The following is a 13,993-nucleotide window of genomic DNA, read 5'->3' on the forward strand; positions in this document are numbered from 1 at the left end:
GTCTCTGTCAGCAGTAGAGAAAACACACGTCGAAAACCCGCCACAATGCTGGAACACACAATGTGGCAATAAAAAGAATAAAAAAAACATGCAAGCAGTCTTGCTGGAACCCTGTTGGCCAAGCTCATAGCCTAGTGAGGGCAAACAATAATGAGTCAAACAGCAATGTAACTAGGTGAAGATAGCTCAAGTAATAACACAGCTACATACCAAGAAAAGCCGCACAGCCCGAGACTAAGTCGAGATTCCACGTAGACTGCCAGATCCCTTTGGGCTCGGACTCTCAAGAGACAACCTTACAGACTGCCAAAGATTGTAACAAACGACCAAATCTGCCACACTCCTTGGAGTACTCGGTGCTGTGCTTTTAGAGAAACTCAGATATGGGGGACTGGTGCCAATCAGTCACATGTGATGACAACAACGCTGTGACTCAAAGACACAGGCACTGGACAAACAACAACATTGCATGGAACCAACTAGAGTGAAGAGCAGCAGCAGAACTCAGGGGAATCAGCCAAAAAGGAGGGCGAGAGAGATCTTGCAATTGAGGAGGGAGGTCAATACCCTCAATAAGCGGTTCACATCAGCAAGTGCCGAAGAAAAGGAAGCCATAAAATATCTGACGAATGGACTTCAAGAGAAGCTCTGCAGACTGAAGAGGGCACGAGGGTCTCTAAAACTGAGTAAGAGAAGGAAGAGTTCATTTAAGGACCCTTACAGGTTTTCCAAAGCTCTGTTGGGGGCAGGCAAAATCTGCGCCATTGACCAGCCCTATAGAAGTTGTAGAGGAGTTCCTTAAGGAAAGCCTCGTGACAACCTCAGGAACCAAGTGTGTAGTGTTCACCCAAAGATCAGCAGAACCACTGATAGTCCTGAGGAAGAGCTTGGCACCTGTGAACCAACATGGAGAGAAGTCCAGGACATTGTAAAGAAACCCTGCCCCAGGACCAAGTGCTATACCTTATGAAATATACTAGAAATGCCTGATGCTCCTCTGCAGATTATGGGAACTGTTGCAGAGGATATGGACAAAAGGCATTGTTCTATCCTCCTGGAAAAAGGAGCAAGACACTGAACCCCTAACTGCTCCCCTGGCACAGGTCAAGAGCAGCATACTGCTCATGGTTCATCCATAATTGGTTAATTGCAGAGAATGAATTTCCCCAAAGGGATTAATAAAGGATAGATTATTACTATTATTTGTTCCCAAAGATCTTTCTGACTTAACCAGTTCTGAACCATTTCTCTCCTAAGTGGAATGCAAGCTCGTCTTTTTCTGTCCTGGCAAAAAGGAAGACTAGCTACATAACAAAGAACAAATATACTGACGCATTAGTCCAGAAGAGAGGCATCACAGGTTTCTCCAGGTGCTTGGAACATATGGGCATCCTCAAAAAGTCGATCTGGGAGGCCAAGGAGGGCAAAGGAAATCTAATGGTTGTAACGGTTGTTAAGAGAAGACAAAAGAGTCAATTTGCCCAAGGTGTTTTGGCCAGAGTTCTAATATATTCCATGTTTAATCTTGAAGCTATAATATCACAATTTTCGTACTTGGACTTAACCTGTTGGATCAGGCAAAGAAGTACCTTTTGAAATGTATTATTATGAATTTTATAACTTATACAAATTTAGAATACAACACAATTGCAGTACAATTTTTGTGAGGTACATTTGAATGGTTACTGAAAGCTTGTTTCTCAAAAGAATGTTTTCTGCTGATTTATAGTTCATACCGTTGGGATCCGGGTTCATGCGTCTGTGTCCAGCTGCTATCACCTCGGTCTTTCACTCGTGAGCCTAATTGAGCAGGGGAATGATTTCAGCTGGGGTGCAATACACACCTGCAAATCATGAGGCCTCATCAGGGAGAGCTTAAGAGGAGCTTGCTGCCAGTCCTTTAAGGCCAGATGATTGTCTTGAATGGGTACTGTCATGTGGACCCCTCTCCTGGATTACTGGCATCCCTTCCTGGCAGGCCATCCTCTCCACCATGCCACTCATACCTTCCAGGCAGCTCATCATCCCCTAAGTCGAAGTAAGATCCATTTACATTCCTGAGCCCTGAATTTGCCACCTGTCTCCCACCGTGCTCCTTCCCTAGTGGGTTCATGCTAGCCGCTGTTAAAATTTGCCTGCGAGAACGCATCCTGTGATGACAAAGGCATGCACAACTCTGCCCCCCCCCCCCCCCCCCCAGCTCTTTCAGCAGAGAGGGAGTGGACAGGCAAGTGATCAAAGACCAGTATTAATGCACCACAGCTCAGTGGATCCCACTGAAGAGTTGCAGCCTGCCTCCACAAGAGCAGCTGCAACCATTGCAAAAGCGATTGAAAAAAAAATTAACATATGACAATGCATCACCCATGGAAGTTTACACAACACTTGGAGTGTGGGTGTTCCTGGAGTCCACAGCCTTCTTTGCGTCAGCATTAAGAAAAACAAGACTAAGCAAATTATTACTGAACCCAAATGTCTCATTCCAAGCACCTGAAGTTTTAATGGCAGGTGAGATCTCACCATTTCCTTTACATGAGGCACTTAAAATTGTGTGCCAGGAAGTGAACTTTCGGACGGACCTCCAAGCCAATTCATAACCGGCTGTTGCCACCGCACAACGTATGGCAAATGTGAATTAAGAGCAGCCTACACAATTGTGGAAAGAAAAGGAGAATGGCAGGTGGTTAAAGCACAAATGCTGGAAAAGAGTGAGAAACATTCAGCCCAGAGAGCTGAACTAAAGGCAATGGTTGGAGCACTCACAGAGCTCAAAGGCCACAGAACAGATCTGCACAGATTCCAAATAGTATATGGATTACGCCATACAGAATTTACAAGAATGTCAAGGTCTGGATGGACTTTGTCAGCAGGAACACCATGTAAACAGACACCTAGCACTACAACTGGCACAAACAATCCCTGGAGCCAGAGGAACTAGCAATTAGGAAGGTAACAGCACACACCGGGTGCCTGGATGAAGATTCACAAGGAAACAAACAAGCAGACAAACACACAAAACTAGTTGCAGGATTTCCAAAGGAAGGTGAACGGCAGATGAGATGGAAGGTGATGCTGAACAAAATGGAGGAGATAGCCCCCCAAGCGGAAATAGAACAAAGCTCTTTGATAGGCATGGACCCTGACTGATTAAAACAGCGACAAGAACAAAGCACTCAAGGGAACAGTTTGTTTGGACAGAGCATGGAGCAAGAAAACCAAGGGGTTCTAGAAGACACCGATGGGAGAAATGGTGCTCCCTTTGGAAGCCGCATATTGGGTAATTTGGCCCAACTCGTGTGTGCCAAAAAGAAACCGTAAGGAGGCTCAGGGGATGGTGGTTGCCATAGCTGAAACAAAAGGTAAAGGAAACATTGGATGGGTGCACAGTATGCGGCCGACACAACCCTAAACCAGGAATGAAGACAAACAAAGGTCTGTTCCGACTACCAAATGTTCCTGGTCACACGATAGTGATTGATTACACAGATGTGGGAAAAAGAAAAAGAACGCATGGGTATCAATATGTCGGGAATAGTAGACGCCTCCATGGGGCGGGTAGAACCAAAAACAAAGATGCCAGCTGCGTGATAAAAGCTTTGAGCCAACATTGTATGCTGTACTAAGGGTTCCCTAGAGAAATTTGGTCTGACAATGGTGCACATTTTAAGAATGAACATTTGAAACGGGTAGAATTGCCTTTCGGCATCAGACACAGGTACGGCTCAGTGTACCACTCCCAAAGTCAGGGACTGGTAGAGAAAGCCAATGGGGTACTGGAAATGAAATTGGCAGAAATAATAGCAGATTCCAAGGACAAAATGACATGGCTCGAAGCCTTACCTATCGTGTTGCATGACATGAGAAACACGCCCCTGAACAACTGGTATGGCTATACTCCACATCGGTTACATACTGGGAGAGGTTACGAGCATCTGACAGGGGAGGTACCAGGAGTCGCAGGGCCCCTTCCAGTGTTATCTGAAGCCTATTGGACCGTACTGACGGATTCTGTAGCATTTCTATCTTCCCGCAAGCCTGAACCAGAAAGAGAAACCAGACCGAGAAAACAAGGCCCTCGACTGGGTGTAGAGGGGCGGTCGGGGACACACCCCCAACTCTGTCTGAAGAAATACAATGTTAGAAAAGTCGACGAAGCATGTGTGCACTTCTGCACTCACTGCGTAACGTGATCCTGACATCACACGAAGAGGATTCCCAGTGGAAGATTGAACATGCAAAAAGTCCTGCAGAAGACCCCACTGTCCAGCTGTGGTGTGACAGTCACACCAAGAGAAGGACTGTTAAAATCCCAAGCCACGATTTGAAATGAAAAGGCAACAGATTTCATTGTGGCCCGTGCATCCACTCGCACACTAAACTTTCTAGCTCTCACAGCTGCCCAATCAGATGTGTACACTTTCACTCACATCCCCAGAGCAAATGAGCGTGGGGGTGGAACTGGCTTGTTAGTCTGCCCAGAATGGAAATCTTTTGTTTCCATCCCACACTTTCTTCCATCCTTACTCAGTGAGACTCACTATTGTGGCTGTGTACTGTCCACCTAGGCCCCTCGGGGTATATCTGGAGGACCTTGATGCACTCATAACACTTCTCCATCGAACGCAAATGGAAGAAGTCCCAACTCCTTGATGACTTTCAAAATTTTCAATCGCTCCTATCCACCACCTCCTCCACTTTCAACAGTGAAAGCTGCCTTCTATCACTCTAGAATTCAATCCTCTGCATCTAATCCCAAGAAACTCTTCAAAACCTTCACTACACTTCTCCCACCTCTGCCCTTCTTCCCAACGATTTCACAAACTTCTTCGAAAAGAAAGTAAATGACAATGTCTTTCTCTCAATCTGACCAGCTCCACAGCCACCCTTCCCACATACCGCAACGGCCTCTAGCCCCCGCAGCCTACCCTACCCAACTTCTCCCCCTGAGGTCCTCAAACTTCTAACATCCAGCCACTGACCACTTTCTCCTCTTCCTATCTCACCTCATCAACAGGTCTCTCCAGACAGGCTGCCTTTAAGTCTGTGAGGGTCACCCCTCTGTTCAAGAAACCGGCACTTGCCCCATCTGACATCAAAAACTATAGAACTGTCTCCCTACTTCCCTTTCTCTATAAAACACTTGAGCTCACAGTCTTTAACTCTCTCTCTCTACCTTTAGCAAAACAACCTCATGGACCGTCTTCAGTCAGGGTTCAAAGTAGGTCACTCGACAGACTGCCTTCCTTGCAGTGTCAGCCGCGTTTGACACAATCAACCACTAGATCCTTGTCTCGACCCTCAAGGGTCTGAGTGTCACAGGCTCTGCACTCTCCCTGTTGGCATCTTACCTGACAGGTCACTCCTACCAGGTGACATGGAGCGGGGCTGTGTCTGAACCACGCAGACTGTCTGCCAGTGTTCCACAAAGTTCGGTTTTAGGCCCTCTCCTCTTCTCCCCGTACACATCGCTTGGTTCTGTCATTTGCTCACATTGCTTCTCTCACCACTGCTATGCCAACAACACACAGCTGATCCTGTCCTCCCCTCCGTCAGACACAGAGGTGGAAACCCAAATTGCAGCTGCCTGTCCGACTTCTCGGATTGGATGGCCACTAGCCACCTGAAGCACAACGTTGACAAGACTGAGCTGCTCTTTTTCCTGGGGAAAGGTTGTCTGCACAGAGACAGGGCCATCACCAATGACAACACTGTGGTAAGGCCGACCCCGACTGCGAGAAACCTGGGTGTGGTCCGAGACAACCAACTGTCATTCTCAGCGAACATCGCAGCAGTCTCGCGTTCCTGCAGATTCCTCCTCTACAACATCAGGAAGATCCTTAGATTCCTCACTGAGGATACAGCGCGAATACCCAACCTGGCTCTAGTAATCTCTCGCCTAGACTACTGCAACTTCTTCCTTGCTGGTGCCCCAGGGGTGACTACCAGACCTCTGGAGCTAATCCAGAAAGCGGCATCCCGCCTGGTGTTCAACCGTCCCAAATCCCCCACCCCCCTTATGTCCCTACACTCGCTCCCGGTAGCCCCCCGCATCAAGTTAAAAACCCTTGTGCTTACTTAACGGGCGGTAAATGGGACAGGTCCGTCTTCTCTCCAGGCTATAATCAAGCCACATGTCCCCTTCGATCTGCCACCTCTGGGTAACTGTCCACCCCATCACTCAGAGCCCCTGGCTGCCGATCGAACTGGTCTCGGTCTTGGTGCCTCAGTGGTGGAACAAACTCCTGAAAAAGGTCAGAACAGCGGGGTCACTGCCCATCTTCCGCCTTAACTGAAAACATACCTCTTCACCAAGCACTACCCTACTAAACGCACTTACCTCACCTCCCCATCCCAAAAAAAGTATGTATGTATTTGGTTCTGAGAGGGCTATTTGGTGCCTGCACTATTGATCAAACACAAATATGCAACAAGGCCAGCAGGTTTTTTGCTCCACCCACAAGGTTTTGTGTGTGATGTGAGGATTCTCACGTGAAGAGGGACATGCAAAATCTCATACCTCAAGCCAGGCCTGGCCAACCTGTGGCTCCTGAGCCGCATGGGGCTCTTACGTTCATGTCAACTTTTGTGTTTGCGTGTTTTTTACTTGTGCAATCACGTACCGCTCCAGTGTTCTCCGCGCACAGCAAAAAAAAACCACACAAATACAAGAATCGACATGAACGTTAGAGCCGCATGTGGCTTGGGAGCCACAGGTTGGCCAGGCCTGCCTCAAGCCAACATTCCTGTGTTACTTGCAAAATCTGTTAGAATTTACCCACGGGAACACATCACGTGACGACAAAGGAATGCACAACTCTGTACTTTTACGACATGTAATCGATCACACATCCCGCAGCTTTGTCTGGGGTGCAGCCCCGTACCCCAAGTGCCCAAATCCCGAGAGTGTGTAAATCAAGTCTTTATAAGGAAGTAAACGCGACCGTTTGGGCGAAAGTATAAAATGACCAGGCCCCTTGCCCCGGGGCCAGAACTTCTTCAGCTGCCCCTTTGACTGAACGTGTCTCAGCGGATGTCCAGAGAGGGTGAACGATCCTCCTGGGGTGACATTCATTTTGGCCTGGGATATCTTGTAAGTGTGTTTCCTGACTTTGAATAAACCATTCTTGTGTGCTACTGTGGCTATATTTGTTAACACAATGTAGCCACAGTAGGAGGGGAAAAAGTGTAGGGAAAACAAGCATTCCAGATGAATATGAAAGCATCTATGAATTTCACAATTCCATTAATCTTTGCAGGCAACTACTGCAGGAGAATGCAAAGTGTCTGGGAAAAGATAACACAGTAAAGAGCCTCTTCTAATGGAGGATAAAGCGAAGAAGTGCCTGAAAGAGGCTGACTAAAGCGACACTGCAGCATCAAAAGGGGTACACACACACTGTTTCCAGAAAAAAAAAGCATTGGTCACAATTCCAATCAACTTCACACTATCAACAACCTCCATCAATGCTACACTGGCTACTTCCTCTGCAAACCAGAGCTGATATTTATGTCAAAGCAAAAGAAGATCTTCTACTTCTCCATGATTGGATTGCAAAATCGTCAACTTCTTTGATCAGTGGCACAGGAACGGGCTTCGCACATGAGACTTAAAGGTTTGGTGCGGCTGAGTTCCTCTTTCCTTGAGAGGAACTTTCCTCTCAAGCGCATTTTCCCATCTTGTCCAGGCTCCCTGCTGTCTCATGCCCACCGCCTTGCAAGATCTTGATTCCTCCACAGCTGCTCTCACCTCCTCTTGGACCAGGCGCCTCCTCTTCTTCCCCCTGGTGTTCATTTGGGGGGTTGGGAAGGAACCTAGGCCAGCTCGGCCCTGTGTGACGACTCCCACCAGAGTCCTATGGCGCAGCCCAGCTTCAGCTGTTTGTACAGCCTCTTCTGCCTTCCACTTCCTGCCTGTCCTTACCTGGATTCCAGCATTAGCCACCTTCGGATCGCTGGAATCCCTGTACAGCACCACCTCTCTGGCTCTGGCTTCCTTGAACTCCTCCTCCAAGGACTTGAAGGGCAGCTGCAGTTCGTTGTTGCGCCCATAGAGAGCAATGCTGCTCAGGCTCTTTGGTAACCCCAGCCATCTCCGGAGGTGGCTACTGACTTTCCTCTCCAGGGTTTCTACTGTGGAGAGTGGGACGGCATAGATGAAGAGCGGACACAGGATCCTGGGGAGGATGCCGTGCTGGTAGACCCAAGCCTTGAATTTTCCAGGTAGACCGGACTTGTCCACAGACTTCAACCAGACATCCAACTCAACGCAAACTGTCTTTATGGATGCTGCATCTTTGTGAGAGCTGTCAAACATCTTGCCCAGACTCTTGACTGGCCTCTCTGAGATTGTAGGGATAGCTGCACCTGCGATGTTGAAGCGGAACTTGTCTTCTATCTTCCCTTTCCTGAGCACCATCGACCTAGATTTGGCAGATTTTAAGCTCATCCGGGCCCACACCATCATCTTCTCCAGCCCCTTCAGAATCCACCGACATCTCGGAACTGATTCTGTGGTAACTGTTAGGTTATCCATAAATGCCCTAATTGGTGGCTGTCGTTGTCCAGAGCTCATCAGGGGCCCTCTGCACTCTGACTCAGCAGACTTGGTGAGCATATTCATGGCCAGGGAGAATAGCGTCACAGAGATGGTACAACCTGTGATGATGCCAATCTCCACCTTGTGCCAGCTGGATGAAATTGCTCCTGAAGAAACCCTCATGCTGAAGTTGTTGTAGTAGTCAGCGATGAGGTCTCTACATCTGCTCGGCACATGATGTTTCGCCAGAGTGAGCTGGACTAACTTATGGGGTATGGAGCCGAATGCATTGGCCAGGTCGAGCCATAACACTGACAAATTGCCCCTCAGCTCTCTAGCCTCCCGGATTAGCTGTGTCACTACCCCTGTATGCTCCACACAGCCTGGCATTCCTGACACGCCACCTTTCTGAACTGATGTGTCGATGTAGGTGTTTCTAGCCAGGTATGAGCCCAGTCTCTTGGCGATTAGTGCTGAAGAAGATCTTTGATTCAACGCATAGGAGGGAGATGATGCGGAACTGATCAAGCCGGGTGGAGCCTTCTTCCTTCAGAATCCATACTCCTTCGGCCCATCGCCATTGCTCTGGTTTCTTTCTCTTTCTCCAGAAGACTCTCAGAATTTTCCACAGACACATAAGCAGTTTGGGACAGTTTTTGTACACTTTGTACGAAGTGCCGCTTGGTCCTGGAGCAGAGCATGCTCTGGCTTTATGGACAACCTCCTTGATTTCCATTAGCCTCAGCTCCGACATGTCAAACTGCACCTCTGGTTCAGGGGGATCAATGAGGATGTCGCAGTCTCCCAGCTCCATTTCTCTTCTGGGGTCGCTGAACATCTGTGAAAGGTCTCGATCGATGTCTTCCCTTGAAGAGGTAAGTACGCCACTGCGTTTCTGGCCTAGCAGGTCTTTTGTGAACCTGAAGGGGTTCTCGTTAAAGGCCGTTCGTTGACGAGCCCTCTCACGTCGCCGCCTCCGATGCCACTCTGCTCGGTGTAGGACCCTTATCCTCTTCCGGTGGATGGCCATCAATTGGGTTTGGCCAGATCGCTCCTCCTTTCCTGCCTCCTTATACTGGCGCTTCAGCGCGCTCATCTCCCTTCTGATGAGGTGGATCTGTTCTGCTCTGTGGTTCCTTGCGTAGGATGCTCCCGAGCTTTTCTTCTGCTCTTCGCCGAACCGTTCTACCGCTATGCCGACAATGATTGCTGTCATGGCATGCAGCTTCCGCTCTGCCTCTCCATTTGACACAGTCTCCAGGATTTGGTCCACGTCATCGTCAAACTGCTTCCACAGTGAAGTCATGGTAGCTGCAGGCCACTTGATCCGCCTCCGCTCTGAATCGATGCTCGAGGAGCGCAAGGGCAACGCTTGGAGGTTCCGAGCACTGTGGGGTGACCCCGGGCAAGGCCCCTCCTGCGTCTCACCAGGTGGAACACCTGTGCGTTGCGTTGCTCCTGCTCCCCCCAAGCACTCCTTCTTTGCTTGGTGGATCTTCAAGCCGTGCATGTTTTTGCAAACCTTTCCACAAATACACTGTGAGCTCGTAGTCGTTTGTCCATTGCCTTGGTCTGTTACCAATGAATCCGTCCTGTTGGGGTGCTCATCCTCCCCCCTCTTGGGCACCCCTTGGGGTATTTCTCCATTGAATTCATCGTAGCTTGATTGGGTGTCCTCCTCACGGTGGACACAGATTGGGTTGCCAGCCCGCTCTGCCCCGGTCGCCGTCTCTCCGAGCTGTCACGGTCTCTCCAGTAGTCACCATTCTATTCATGGTTGTCATCCAGTCTTTCCTGGCCATCACTGATGCCTCAGAGTACTCACTGTGTAAATACATCTACCAGAACAAACGAAGTAAAATAGCTACGTTCATTTCTTTTATGTTATTTGGCGATAATTTACTAAACCTCAACAACATGGAATAATCAGCATACCCATCCCCTCAATGCTAGCCAAGTGTTCACTTTACAATTCAGGAAACTGTGGGCATGAGCTCAATTCTCTTTTTCTCTTGTCAGATTTCGTAACTGTTTTCCTTGTATTTTTCATCATGCTGGTAATGCTTTTCAATGACAATTTGTCAGGCCTTTTTTTGCAGCCTGACAAGTGTATAATCAAACCAAACACTTCCACTGCAAACACTTTTGAACAAACCTGTATAAAAATCTGCACTTTTCTGTAGTATATCTTCACTTTTCTTTCACACAACATATCTTTGTATCTCATGTCATCTGACAAGGCATGTACTGTCTACTTCCACCTTGTAAGTGTCTTAGTTTTTTTATGTCTGAGCATTTGCATGAACAAAAATACATCGTGACCCATGAAAATGGTGACTATAATACACTAGGTTAGACAGTACATTTTCATTGAACAACAAAATGAAGTTGTCAAAAAATGCAAGACCTAATGAACTGGTTCTGACAGTAAAATGAGAATTAACCAGATATTAGCATGATGTATATTCATGGTAAAGGGGAAACAGGTATCAAAATACCTGCCAATCTCCTAACTTTCTTTAGAATTGAGTCAACTTCTTCCTAATGTTCTTCAAAATATGAATGCATAAAATGGACTCCACTTATATACCCCTTTTATTACTACCTTGAGGTTTCAAAACACTTTACACTGGAGTTCTCATTCACACACTCAAACACAGAGTGGCAAAGCTGCCATGAAAAATGCTAACCAGACCCTCGGGGAATGAAACTTTGGAGACTTGCTAACTGGATTGTGTTCATCTCCAAAGCTTATTAAGTCTGTGGTTCCCAGTGTGTCTAAAATTTACTTGGCATTGAAATTATCAAAACCATTCAGAGCATTTAAAACAGACAGAAATGGCAACAAGCCAGAAAGTAGACGTAGCTGTCATATGGAAGTGGACCAAAGAATTAATACGTGGCTAATATACTACTCACATGTTGCAGTTATTGGATGAATTGATTGTGCATCGTGTTCATAGATATTTAATGTAAATGTTGTTTATGATGCTACGATGATTGCCTGGTAAAAAAGCTGTGCGTTATAGGTATCAGTTGAAATATAAACATATGAAACCATTTCTGATACACCCTTAATCAGCAACACCTGCTGGTGTAATGGAGTGACACACAATCCTGAGTAGCCATGACTGACTAATTCTTCCTAAACTGTCAACCCGACTTTAGACGGAACAGGCAAAATTCTCATAGATTCAGTAGAAGTGTTCAGTGAATTGTTATGGCAAGAAAAAGGTACCTTTTTGCAGCTCCTCCCGGATAATTCAGAGGTGATGGGATCAGAATGGGGTTGTAAAGAAGGGCTAATATCTGCACTGCCCTATGGAGCACCACTCTTATATTTGTCAGTGTACAAACAGCTCAGGATAGCTTGCTCCAAGTGTCATCCTGTTCCTGACAAGATGTCCATCGCCAGCATCCTGCCCTTTGTCAATGCTAACAACTATATGCCAATAAACCCCTTCAGAAAATGACCTTCCTGTTGACTGGAGGAACCTTTGTTCTTCTTGCTTGTTGATATTCTCCACTCAGTCAACTTCTATAATGTTTGGGTTAAAATGAATGTGATCTTTGGAGATTCAGATGGGATTTTTCTTCCAATGGATATGTAAGTACAGTACAACGGAATGTTTTTTGATTGTGTTAACGTAAAGAGATCAATGGCAAGACATTGTTTGGGGCCGTCAGAAGAGGCAGCCTACAGCAGCAGCTCCTGATGTAATTTGTAACTTTGTCTTTTATTAGCTTGTCTTCCTTTTTTAATTTTTTTTTTAGTAATCATTTTAATTTAAGTATATAATAATTTTCAAGTATTTTAAGTATTCAAGTACTTATTCTGTTCCGGGTCAATAACCTTGGAGCTATGAGTGGACCAAGTTTTTCCACTTTTCTCCTGGTTCTTCTGTTACATTTTGGAACAGAGAACAGCGCAAAGGGCAGCGGCTTAATCGTCTGCACAGGTGGCCATCTGATTTCACTGAACAAGCCGGCCCTGCAGCCAGCTGAGGGGCCCACGATCCCGGAAGAGCCCAGGAGACATCGAGGGCACAGAGCCGGTCTTCGAGAGAAGAAGGCACAAGCCAGCAGTCCCAGCAATCTTCATGGGGAGCGTGAGGTACTTGGGTATAAGACGGATGAACTCACAACGCTAGTCAAGACCCGGAGGGAATACCATGAGTGTAGTATTATGTGTTTAACAGAATTCTGGCTGCACTCGCACATCCCTGACGACAACATCGCAGTACTTGGCTTTAAGAGTGTTCAGGCGGACAGAGACGTTATTGGCAGCGGTAAGAAGAAAGAAGGGGCCGTTATACTGTGAACGAGAAGCGGTATCGTCCCAAACATGTGCACATCAAGGAACATCTTTGTACCCTGGGCATCGAACTTCTGGTTGTGGGAATGTGACTGTATTATCTGCCACGGGAGTTCATGGCCACCATTATGATTGCCGATGACATCATCAGCTCCACCACGGCTACTCTAATGGCCAAGCACCTGGACGCATGCGTGGTCATTTGAGGACTTTAATCATGCTTCCTTGGACACTATACTGTCAACCATTCACCAGTATGTGGAGTGTCACACGTGGAAATAAAACACTGAATCTACTATATGCCAATACCAAAGATGCATACAATGCCAGTGCCCTAACCTCCTTTGGCAGATCAAATCACAGCCTGGTACTGTTAACTCCACAGTATGTTTCCCTAGTGCAGAAGCAGCCTGTTCCCACAAGGACAGTGAGGAGGTGGACAGAGGAGGCTTCTAATGCACTACAGGACTGCTTTGAGACAACAGACTCGGACATAAACAATATGATTGACTGCATCACAGAATACATCAGATTCTGTGAACATACCATCCTGCCAGGCCAAACCATACACTGCTACCCCAACAGCAAGCCGTGGATCACCATGAAGGAAGACATGAAGGAACTGCTTAACATGAAGAAGAAGGCCTTCAGGTCTGGAGATAAATTAGCTGAGGAGTGTGAAGCATTAAGTTAGAGACATGCAAAAATGTCTACAGGAGGAAGATGGAGGCCAAGCCCCAGCAGAACAATGTGAAGGATGTGTGGACGAGAATGTGGTGCATCACTGGGTTTAAGGGGAGAGACAGACAACCAATGGGTAGCCTGGACAAAGCCGATGAGCTCAATCAGTTCTTCAATAGATTCAGCTCTGTCTAGAACCCCCCCAATATGTCCAGACCCTCACAAAGCCACAGGAACCATTTAACACCTTCCTCTCCTGTACAGCTCCTCCTCCTCCTCTCTCTTTGACATCTATTCCTTCCTCCCATCTGCTGAGGACACCAGCTTCCCTACCCACCTAACCTACCAATCCACTGAGGTTATCATCCACCAGTGTAAGGCTGCAGGTCCTGATGGCATTTCCCCCAGGATTCCGAAGACCTGTGCCAGCCAGCTGTCTTTGGTACTAAGACACCTCTACA

Source organism: Fistularia commersonii, chromosome 26, assembly GCF_037954325.1.
Source record: "Fistularia commersonii isolate RoL2024-O1a breed Wild chromosome 26, RoL_Fcom_v1.0, whole genome shotgun sequence".
Classification (NCBI taxonomy): Eukaryota; Metazoa; Chordata; class Actinopteri; order Syngnathiformes; family Fistulariidae; genus Fistularia; species Fistularia commersonii.